The sequence below is a fragment of the Hordeum vulgare genome, chromosome 2H (assembly GCF_904849725.1).
Source record: "Hordeum vulgare subsp. vulgare chromosome 2H, MorexV3_pseudomolecules_assembly, whole genome shotgun sequence".
In the NCBI taxonomy this organism is placed as follows: Eukaryota; Viridiplantae; Streptophyta; class Magnoliopsida; order Poales; family Poaceae; genus Hordeum; species Hordeum vulgare.
This window is the reverse complement of record NC_058519.1, coordinates 191,986,799-191,998,695: the sequence shown is the minus strand read 5'-3', so window position 1 is coordinate 191,998,695 and position 11,897 is coordinate 191,986,799. Positions and strand designations below refer to the sequence as shown.

Here is an 11,897-nt window from a genome sequence, read left to right as displayed (position 1 = left end):
GGAGAGCAACTCAGGGTTAGCTTGGCTAATGGTGACCGCCTTCACTGCCACGGGATTGCGCGACAGGTTCCCATCGTCATCGGTGACGAGCACTTCGCCATCACATGCGTGGGCATCGACTTGGGCTGCTTCGACTTCATCCTCGGCATCGACTTCTTGCGGATCCTAGGTCCCATCCTTTGGGACTTCGACGCCCTGACCATGACTTTCTGGCGTCAGGGCCGCGAAGTGAAGTGGAAGGGCGAGGGTGGCGCTACCCCAACAGCTCCCCAACCACAGTTGTCGGTCCCCGTCGCTGACTCAGAGCTGCCCCTATTGGCTCATCTCTTGCAGCAACACAACGACATTTTCGATGAGCCCCTAGGTCTTCCGTTCGCCCGGGTCTGCGACCATCGCATTCACCTCCTCCCGGGTACCACACCCATCATCATACGACCATACAGCTACCCACAGCTATAGAAGGACGAGCTGGAATGGCAGTGCACACTCATGCTCGCCTTGGGCATCATCCGGATTTCTACTTCGTCGTTCTCGGCACCAGTGCTCCTCGTTCGCAAGCCCGACGGTTCCTGGCATTTCTGCATCGACTACCGTGCTCTCAACGCCAGGACATCGAAGGACAAATTTCCTATACCGGTCGTGGGGGAGCTCATGGACAAGCTTCACGAGGCACACTTCTTCACTAAACTTGACTAGCATTCTGGCTATCACTAGGTTTGGATGCACCCGGACAACATCGCGAAGACGGCCTTTCACACCGATCACGGCCACTTCGAATTTTTGGTGATGCCTTTCGGCCTCTTAAATGCACCGGCGACATTCCAGGCCTTGATGAACGACGTCCTGCTGCCCTACTTACGGCGGTTTGTGCTCGTTTTCTTCGATGATATTCTCATCTACACCTCCTCTTGGGTGGAGCACTTGCAGCATGTCGGCATCATCTTCAACGAGCTTCGGGTGCATCAACTGCACCTCAAGCGCCCGAAGTGCTCGTTTGGCATGACATCCGTCACCTATCTCGGCCATGTCATTTCAGCGGAGGGAGTTGCCATGGATGCCAACAAGATCACGACTGTCGCGTCTTGGCCGACGCCGCACTTGCCGCGGGCCCTCCGCGGATTCTTGGGCCTGGCCGGCTACTACCAGAAGTTCATCCGAGAGTTCGGCCTTCTCACCTCGCCGCTCACCCGACTGTTGCGCCGAGACACCTTCTCCTGGGATGATGAGGCAGGTGCTTCTTTCCAGTCGCTTAAGGAGGCTCTTACCATAGGACCGGTCCTCCAGATGCCGGAGCTTGAGCAGCAGTTCATGGTTGATTGTGATGCTTCGGGCATGGGCTTCAGTGTTGTACTCCACCAGGGCGTCGGACCACTCGCCTTCTTCAGCCGACCATTCGTCGCTCGTCACCACAAGCAAGCGGCCTACGAGAGGGAGCTCATCAGTTTGGTACAGTCTGTGCAACACTGGCGGCCGTATCTCTGGGGACGACACTTCCTGATTCGCACAGACCACTACAACCTTAAATTTCTGTTGGATCAGCGTCTCTCCACCATTCCGCAGCACGAGTGTATCAGCAAGCTCTTCGGTTACGACTTCACAATTGAGTACCGGCCTAGCCGCCTCGACATCGTGGCGGACGCCTTGTCACGCCGTGACGCCGACCATGGCAAGGGCGCTAGAGACACTAAGGGCACTTCCCTTTGCATCCGCTCCGGGCCCTCGTTCGTCTTCATCGACGACATTCTCCGAGTAACTGCGACGGTCGTGGATGCTCATCTTCTTCGGCAGCGGCTCGAGGAGGGCGATTTGCCGGTGCCGTGGCGACTGGATGACGGGTTACTTCTCCACGGACGACACCTCTTTGTGCCCGATCACGACGATCTCCGTCATCAGCTTATGCTGTTGGCTCACTCAGCCGGCCATGAGGGGGTGCAGAAAATGCTCCATCGCCTCCGCGTCGATTTCTATCTTCTGGGGGACCGTGCGTTGGTGCGAGACTGGGTGCAGTCTTGCGTGACGTGCCAGCGCAACAAGATAGAGACATTGCAACCGACCGGCCTGCTATAGCCCCTTGAGGTGCCCTCCCAGGTGTGGGCCGACATCTCCATGGATTTTATCGAGGGCCTTCCCAAGGTGGGCGGCAAGTCCGTCATCCTCACGGTGGTGGGCCATTTCTCCAAGTATGCGCACTTTATCGCGCTCGGCCATCCCTACACCGCCACATCCGTCGCACGGGCCTTCTTCGACAACATCGTCTGCCTCCACGAGTTTCCTTCTTCGATCGTCAGCGATCGTGACCCGGTGTTCATGGGCCATGTTTGGCGAGATCTTTTTCGGTTGGCATGCGTCAAGTTGCGCTTGAGCACAACTTTTCATCCCCGGACCGACGACCAGTCAGAGGTCGTCAACAAGGTGATTGCTATGTACTTACGCTGCATTACAGGTGATTGACCATGAGCTTGGGTGGACTGGCTTTCGTGGGCAGAGTACTACTACAACACCTCTTACCACTCCGCCCTGCATGCCACCCCCTTTGAGGTGGTCTATAGTCGGCCTCCTCCACCCATCCTGCCACTCCAACCAGGGACGGCCCAGACTGAGGCGACGGGAGTCCTTCGCAACCACAATGTCATCCTTGCCGAGGTGCGGCAATGTCTTTTGCAGGCCCAACAGCTGTCCAAGAACTACTATGACACTCGCCACCATGAGGCCGAGTTTGCGGTGGGCGACTGGGTGTGGCTGCGGCTTCTCCACCGTACTACGAGTCACTTGGCCCTCGCGCCAAGCGCAAGCTAGGTCCTCGCTATGCTGGAGCCTTTCAATTCAACTTCCGGTTAAATAATATTTATTTGAACAGTAACATTTTTTAGTATTTTTCAAAATGAAATCTTTAATGATATCCTCGTAATCAATCTTCTCCAACACTTTGCTCTTAAGTCTTATTGTGACCAAATCATTAAGTCTTCGTTGTGTGATAGTAATATACATATATGACTTCCATAACTTTAATTTTAGAAAAGCTTAATTCAAACCTACACGATCAATGCACAACGACAAACATGTTCTGCCTTAATTGGAATATATGATGGAAAATGTTTTAAAACAATCGAGTGATCTAGCAATTGCGTAATCCGCCTTCTGTGTCGTACACGTGTAATTGTTGGTCTTTTCAAAAAAAGCAAACAGTTCCACCAGCGTAGACTTATCTCTTCCCAGAAGTTATCCTCCACTAATCGCGGCGTCGGTTGCCTCTCTCTCTCTCCCTCCATCCCTCCCCCCTCTCTCTCTCACACACACAAAGCTGATTACCTACACTGCCGCCTCCATCCACCAGCAACCAAGCTCCATCGTCGCTGAGGAGCTTCTCTCTGCTGCAAGGACAACCATGTGTGCAACCATGGCGGGTGTTGCAACACAACATGTTGTGGGAGGACGACAACGAGCTGCTCAATATTGCAAGGCAACACACGATGGTCGCCGACGGTGGGCGCTACTCGCTACCGGTGCTAAAACGCAACATGCAGGAGAAGAACGGTGGCGAGCACTACTAACTCTTCAATGCAATGCAACACACGATGGTTTGCGCGGGCACCGCTCGCTGCCGGTGCTGCAATGCAGAATGCAGGGAGATACCGGCGGCGAGCGCTGCTAACCGCTGCAATGCAGCACGCGGTGGTTGCCGAAGGCGGGCACCACGCTGCCGGTGCTGCAACGCAGCATGCGATGCTCGGCAGCGGCGGGTGCCGCTCGCTACGGTGATGAAACGCATCATGCAAGGAGGAGGCAAGCGGCGAGCGCTGCTAACTACTGCAACACATCACACGGTGGGTGCCGGAGATGGGCGTCGCTGGCCTTCAGTATCGAGGGGGTGGCAGAAACTGTTGGGAGCGACTTCATCGATGTTTGCTGCAAGACGGCTGCGCTGATGCGTGAGATCATAGTGTTTACTGTTTAGACGAGGTGATGCTGGAGCAATGCGTTGTGGTCACCGCGAGTCGCGGGTACCGTTCCTCTCCACGGGATAGAATAGAGGTAGGAGGTGACAAATGGAAGGATCCAACGGTGCACCCCTATGCAATCGGTTGGCTAGGGAGGAGGCTGATCCTTTTCAGAATCATTCGGTTGTTTTGTAGCAACGCTCATATATGATTGCTTTCTTGAAAGGATTGAGGCGATATAAGATCATATCTTTGCCTATCAAACTCGATGTGTGTCTGACATACTGTAATAATCCTAATCTGGCTTCATCGCCGGGTGACATTACACAACTGAATCTCATTCTCATATAACATTTTGAACTCAAACTTGTTCAACTTTGGGCCGGATGTTTGCAAAAGATATGGAAACCGATCGATTTTTTTTCTATGGGGAAAATAGATCGAATTGAGTATGTAAACCGGGTTGTATATGAGATTGTGCTCAAATTATGTCAGATTTCGGGCTCCATAAAACCCTCAAGATTCGAACTCAGGGGCACGGGCGGAGGCCACTCAACAACTTCGATTTACAAGGCTCGTTACTCGGTGGGCAAGGCAGAGAACTCACACAATGGTGAGGAAGACAAGGAAGACGACAATTTACCCAGGTTCGGCCGCTCGGAAGCGTAAAACCCTACTCCTGCTTTGGTGGATTGCCTCTCGTGGAGGTTGGTGAATGAACGAGTACAGAGTCCTTCGGCCTCCTGAGGTTAGACGGTCTTTGTGGTATGTTGGGGGGGGGGTGAGTGAATGGCTAGAGTTTTCGATCCCCTCCTACGAAGCAACCTATCTCTATATATAGCGGCAGCCACGATCCTCTTCCCTTATCGCTTTGGCGGGAAGGGATCCCACAACGGCCAATTTTAAAGGGGGACAAGGGAACGTGCTCCCTTGTCCAAAGGTGGTCTTCGCCTGGAAAGTGGTTGCCCGCGCTGCAGGGGTGACGCCTGCTGTGCTGGTGGGCAGCGGTGGCTTGGTTACACCGAAGTGGAAACCTTTGGAAGATGCCTTCGGGCCCCGCGTACATCCTTGCCCCCTTTACACCAAAGGGGAAACTGCTTTGCTCTATCATCTGCAGTTCGCCCGTCCCTCCTCTACGCCGTCCTTGACTCCTGAGGCTGGGCCTTGCCTCGGAATGTCTGCCGCTCCGGAGGGGTCCTGAGGAGGCCTCTTACGGGTCTTGATTCCGTTCCTCCTCGTGAGGCTTGGCCCCTCACGAGGGCCTTGTCGTGCCTGCTGGTGCTTGGTCGATGAAGTGGGCCAGCCCTGGGCCGTAGACAGGCAAGTATGGGTACCCTCGTTCCCAGAACGCCGACAGTAGCCCCCGGGCTCAAGGTGCGCCCCGTCTGGCTTCCTAGCGAAGCCTTGGAGACAGCCTAAAGCGTCGCGGGCCCTAAACGTCTATGGGCCAGGCTTCACATGCGCCGTGCAGCCTAGTGGCAACACTCGAGTTCCCGAGGCGCCCGGAGGCGTGCCTAGTCAAATTGATGCGACGCGTAGACGCTGCGCCAGCCATCATTGCTCTGTGGGGGTGGCGCCTGTAAACACGCCATGCGGGCACGACTCCTCATGAATTACGTGGGCCCGTGGACGCGAAGGGACGCTACCTGCTCTTGGCTTCCTATTTAACCCGACATGGGTGATAAGGCTTGCGCCGCCTCAGTCTTCTTCACCTTCCACCTTGAGCCCCCCACTCTCTCAGCATGGCGCTGGTGAGGAGATTCTCTGCTACCGACAAGGGGAAGGCCCCTGGCGAAGGTCTTGCTGCTCCTCCTACCAAGAGGGGGCGAGGCCGCCCTCGGAAGTACGCGACGGCGACCACAACGGCCCCCGGCGGGTGCGGCCGTGGTTCCGCCCGCCCGGGGATGACCATCGGTGGCAATGGCGGGGCGTCGACTCGTGCGGGTGCCCATAGCGGCGGGAGTGGGGGGTCGGTGATGTCCACCCGGCCGCCTCCCCGCGGCTCCACTCGGCCGATACGACGATGGAGTTCATGACGTGGATGGAGAGGTTGGAAATTGCTGGGCTTTAGCTTCCGAATTTCTTCTCGAAGGCACTGCCGACCGGCGGGACCCGGGGCCTCTGGTTGCAGGCTGACGACTGTTGCGGTGGGACATCCTGGGTGGAGGTTGAGGTTACCCCCCACGGGTCTGCCACCCGCGTTTATTAGTGATGTTGTTTCTCTGCTGGTTTGGGTACTTAGCTTGGTACGCTTCCAGTGAACTTCTTTGCTGTGACGCCTGACTGTGGCACTCGGGGGGGGGGGGGGGTTGCTGTTGGTCGGTTGGTTTTTTCCTTGCCGCGGGTGAAGTGGGTCCATGCTCTATGTCTGTTGGTCCCAGTCCCGCACATTTCCCTTCCATCATAGGGCGCGACCCGTTACCAAGGTCGTTCCTCACGGGGCAAAGCGCTAGCACCATGGTGCCAGGTGAATTTGTGACCGGTAAGGCTCCTCAGGCGCTATGCTCAGGAGCCCCCTTAGACATTCAACCGGCTCTACGTCGACAGGTCTCAGTCTCGCACATTTCCCTGCCGTGAGGCATGATCCGTCAAGGCCTCCCCTCACGGAACAAGGCCCTGACACCCGGGTACCAGGTGGCTTTGTGATCGGTAAGGTTCCCGAGGCGCGACGCTCAGGAGCCCCCTTAGACGTCCAAGAGGCCCTCGCGAGTTCTGTTCTTGGAGATCCCTAGTCTGCATTCAGGAAGCTCTGCGTCGGCATGCCCGAGTCCCGCGCATTTTCCCGCCGTCGTGAGGGTCGACCCGTTACCAAGGTGGTTCCTCATGGGGCTAGGCCCTGGCACCGGGGTGCCAGGTGGCTTTGTTACCGGTAAGGCTCCTGAGGCGCTATGCTCAGGAGCCCCCTTAGGCGCTCAAACTGTCCCAAGAGAAACAACTGTTGTGAGGAAAGACCAAATGTTGTTCCCTCTCCAGGATGGTGCGCCGAGCCGCGAATAGGACTATTGAGCGAGTATTGGTTGGCATGAGTCTGCCGACTCGTCAGTGAGTACCACGCATGGGTCCGGGCGCCAAGGCCTTGGCGAGGTGCCGGCACCGTGCCCCCTAGCCCACGCTCGCGGTGTACGAGCGGGTGGGGGCAGGCGCATGCTCGACTCAGAGGAAGAGAGCGCGCTACAAAGGGTAGCAGGGAAAACAAGATTTTGCAAAATCTTCGTTTGGAAAGGCCCCGAGTTTTGATTTCGTAAATATCAGCAAATCCAAGCGAGAAAAAGCAAATGCAAGCCGCGTCCGGCACCTAATCTATTCTCCGCCTCCATCGTCCCCAGCACTGAGCATAGGGCTTCCACTAGGCGTGGGGTGGACCCCTTCCGCTTTCTCGGGGGGGGGGGGGCTGGGCGTATACATCCTTGGCTCGTTATTACGTGAGAGTGTCACGGTGGGGGTGTGTATGGGAGGTCACGAGGACGCTTTGGCCTCGTGAGTGTCCCTACCCCCGAGGCATTAGGCGCCTGATTCCGAAAGTCATTTGTGGACTGTGTTGATTCCTCCGTCTTCTCCACTAGGCGTGGTGTGGACCCCTTCTGCGTCCTCGGGGGGGCCTGGGCGTATACAGGCTCGGCTCGTTATTACGTGTGAGTGTCATGGGATGAAGTAGGTTCCGGAAGAAGTGAAGGACAATGCAGGGTCGATGCAGTGGCGGTGCAGAGGCAGTGCATGGACGGTGCAGAGTCGTCACGAGTAGAACTTGCGGAGGTGTTGGATGTTCCAAGCATTTTGGGTGGGAAATCCATCTTGAGTTTCTAGACGCACGGAGCCAGGCCTGGAGACGTGGACGACCTTGAATGGGCCCTCCTACATGGGCAAAAGCTTATGCAAGCCTTCCCTGGATTGGACCCGCCTCAGGACGAGATCGTCGACTTCGAGAGTCCTGGAGCGAATGTTGCGGCAGTGGTAGCGCTGCAAGGCCTGCTAGTACCTCGCGGATCGGAGAGAGGCCCGGTGGCGCGCCTCCTCTCCGAGTACGAGGTCTGTCCCCCGCGCAGCCTCCTGACTCTCCTCATCGAACGCCAAGACTCGCGGGAACCGGTGCTTGATTTCGTGGGGAAGGACCGCCTCGGCTCCGTAGACGAGGAAGAACGGGGTTTCGTCGGTGGGTTTAGTTGTAGTGGTGCGGATGGACCACAGTACCGACGGGAGCTCGTCGACCCAACCCCGGTCGCAAGCTTCAAGCTTCTTCTTGAAGCGCCTCACTTTGAGACCCCGCGAGACCTCTACGTTGGCGCGCTCCGCTTGGCCATTGCTCCGCGGATGGGACACTGATGCATAGCATATCTGCATACCGAGGTTAGCACAGTAAATCTTGAAAAGCTGACTAGTGAACTACGAACCGTTATCGATGATGATGCGGTTGGGGACGCTGAAGCGGCTCACGAGGCCCTTAATGAACTTGACGGCAGACCCGGCTGGGATGGTGCGCATGGGCTCCACCTCCGCCCGCTTAATGAATTTGTCAATGGCGACGTAGAGGTAGCGGAAGCCCCCGGACTGGCAGAGGAACCAGTAATCATGTTCCTCGACTCGCTGCTGTTACCAAACACAAGAGAAATGAACAGGATAGCTAAGAAAATGAACAATAGTTCAACGCCCAGAGCGAACTATCTTGACGAGAAGGATCTAAAGAAGATAGCTAAAGAAGACATGAAGAAGGATGGAAAAGGACGTCCAGATGACTATGAATTTGGCAAGATAAAGGTATCTCTGGTGTCTATTAATTCATCATACCATGTAAAAAACATCGTTTATTCTAACAAACTTTGTCTTATCGAAACAATGCAGACATGGAAAGGGACAAAGGATAGGATATTCTTTATGGCTCATGTAAACGCAGGATCACCTTCAACTTCACTGCAAGTGGTACCAGGAAAGAGTAGGAGACGTCGCAAGCAAACTACAAAACTGCTAATAGATGCACCAAAGCTTATGCGTGAAGGAGCATCCAGCACCAACAAAGAATCTGAAGTAGCTTTCGAAAGGATCAACAAATTTTTGGAAAAAGGCTTGTGGAAGCAAGACAATTACGGGCATTTAGGCAGATTAATTTGGCAGGATGCACTGATGATAAGGCTAATTACAACGAATTGGCCAGATAAGGACTTGCAGACCAAACGGCGTCACTGATTGCTACTTTCGAACAACACAATGCCTATCAGCGCATGTGTTGCAATAGGAACCTGACAGAAATTGTTGAAACAGTAGAAGAGGCACCAATAAGAACGAGAAAAACAAGAAATGAAGTAGAAGAGAAACTATAGGGAACGAAAAGAACGAGAACACAAAAGAAGAGAATTGAAAGCCGAGCCAAAACACAGAAGAAGCATTCAGAAGACAAGCAATACCAGGAGCACAGGCACGACGACGACAGCAACACTGAGCACGAGCATGCATATAAGAGACCAACTGCCGTCTCTGCAGATACGAGGGAACTCGCAAGGAAAGGCTCATCCTCAGGCATCATAACAAGTCAAGAAGTAAGTATAAACAACTTATTTTCTATTGTGAGCTAGACATGTACTTTTTTTTGGAAGCTAACAAACCTGTAACGAAATGTAGGCTCGGCTGGACAAGAAACAACAAATAAGTGCGACAGAGTTTGGTTCAAGCAGCGACATATCAGAAGATGAAGAGAAACAACAAGGAGAAACAACAAATGAAGTGACCTTCCATAACCAACTTACCTTCATAGAACATGTCTAAACAAAATGTAGTACAAAAACTCACCATGTTTCATACCCTGGTATTACAAGAATAGGAAATACTAGAGCATGATGTGCAAAGCCACACTCAAGATGAAGTTGCTCTTGATACAGAGGTAGAAGTCTCAGATATGACAGTTGAGGACAAGCTCAAAACTATTTTTCCTACGAAAGAAATACCATTGGATGCAGAGTTGATCACGACAATGATCGACGGACAGGTAAAATCAAACGACAATAAAAATCCGATTTTGGAGATTTATCTTGTGATCCTGTTAATTATGATAACATTTTTTATCTGAATGTTACACAGGAAAAAATGCGAGCACTGCTGCAGAAGAACAAGAAGAAACAGAACAGGTGGAAACCAAAAATACAGGAAAGGTTGTCAGTACAATGGAATTAATTGCTGTAACAGAAGAGCAGTTTTCGGACCACTCACAAAAAGTAGGAGGTATCCCGAGGCACGAATAACTATGGACGTAAAGTTTGGACAAGAGTTATAAAAGATCGTATGTTCCAAATGAAGTTTTATTGTTACTTACTTTTTTGCTTCAACTAATACACCAATTTTTTTTAAAACCGGTATCCAGTAAAGAAAAACAATCCCTCCTAATTACTACTTAGTTTTATCAGATGTAAGAAACAAAAGGGGAATACCGATGTTGTTGTACACATACTGTAGTGACATCACTTACAAAGAAAAATGAACCGGTAAAACTCACTATCTTTCATATCCAGGTACTGCAGGAGCAGGAGATACACCATGCAACACCGGTCGAAACCGGATCGCATGAAGTATCTAAGTCACATCAAGGTTGTTGGGGAACGTTGCATGGGAAACAAAAAATTTCCTACGCACACGAAGACCTATCATGGTGATGTCCATCTACGAGAGGAGATTTGGATCTACGTACGTGATATGTCTCCAACGTATCTATAATTTTTGATGGTTTCATGCTATTATCTTGTCAAACTTTGGATGTTTTGTATGCCTTTTATATATTTTTTGGGACTAACTTATTAACTCAGTGCCAAGTGCCAGTTCCTATTTTTCCGTGTTTTTGACCCCTTTAAGATGAGATTTTGAAACGGAGTCCAAACGGAAGAAAATCCCCGAAAAGATTTTTTCTGGAATGGAAGAAGATCGGGGAGCTTGGGATCCAAGGCACGGGAGCCCGAGGGGTCCCACAAGCCCCCACCCCGTGGCCAGGGGGGAGGCCGTGCCATCCAGGCTTGTGGGACCCCTGAACGCCCCCTAACCTAGGGGTTGCGCCTATATATTCCCTAAGAATCCCAAAAAAATCAGGAGATCATCGAAAGTACTTTTCCGCCGCCGCAAGCTTCTGTCTCCGCAAGATCCCATCTGGGGCACGTTTTGGTGCCATGACCATATGGTCTACTCCACACCATATTTTCAGCCTTACACTTTTTACTTCGTTGCACTTTCCGCTTTCAGATCTCACTTTGCAAACAATCTAGAAGGGATTGACAACCCCTTTGAAGCGTTGGGTGCAAGCTTGTTTGTGTTTGCGCAGGTACTCTGGACTTGACGAGGCCCTCCTTCTGGATCGAGACCTTGGTTCTCAAACTGAGGGAAATACTTACTGCTCCTGTGCTGCATCGCCCTTTCCTCTTCAAGGGAAAAACCGACGCAAACCAGAGAAGTAACAAGAAGAATTCCTAAGCGCCAATGAAGGACTTTTGTTGCCGCAGCATTACCCTTGTAGTCTGCACAGCAGGAAGCATTAAGAAACGCGGTTGATGTAGTGGAACGTCTTCACGTCCCTCGATCAGCCCCACGAAACGTCCCACGAACCGTCACGTGATCCGTTCCGATCTAGTGCCGAACGGACGACACCTCCGCGTTCAACACACGTACAACTAGACGTTGATCTCGGCCTTCTTGATCCAGCAAGCAAGACGGAGAAGTAGATGAGTTCTCCGGCAGCGTGATGACACTCCGGTGGTGGTGAGGATCTACACCTGCAAGGCTCCGCCCGAGCTCCGTAGAATACGATATAGAGGTAAAACTATGGTGTCTAGATCTGAGTTGCACGTGGCAAAAGTTGTCCCAAATCAGCCCTAAGTCACCACTATATATAGGAGGGAGGGGGAGGAGGCTTTCCTTGAGGTCCAAGCCCTCAAGGGTGCACCGGCTATGAGGAGAGGAGGATCCCTACTCCAATTAGGATTGGAAAGTGGA

The 11,897-nt window shown here is 52.8% G+C and overlaps 1 long non-coding RNA gene across 2 annotated transcripts; it reads left to right on the top strand.

Annotated features, from left to right (window-relative positions):
* The first annotated feature begins 7,545 nt into the window (after window positions 1–7,545).
* Window positions 7,546–10,583, top strand: LOC123425792. Of its 2 annotated transcripts, none has more exons than XR_006621894.1 (5): window positions 7,546–8,690; window positions 8,775–9,466; window positions 9,549–9,912; window positions 10,005–10,145; window positions 10,433–10,583. It is a non-coding gene; the product is annotated as an uncharacterized LOC123425792 (long non-coding RNA). The 2 variants fall into 2 exon arrangements; XR_006621893.1 differs by having other exon boundaries at window positions 10,005–10,203.
* Window positions 10,584–11,897: the final 1,314 nt, after the last annotated feature.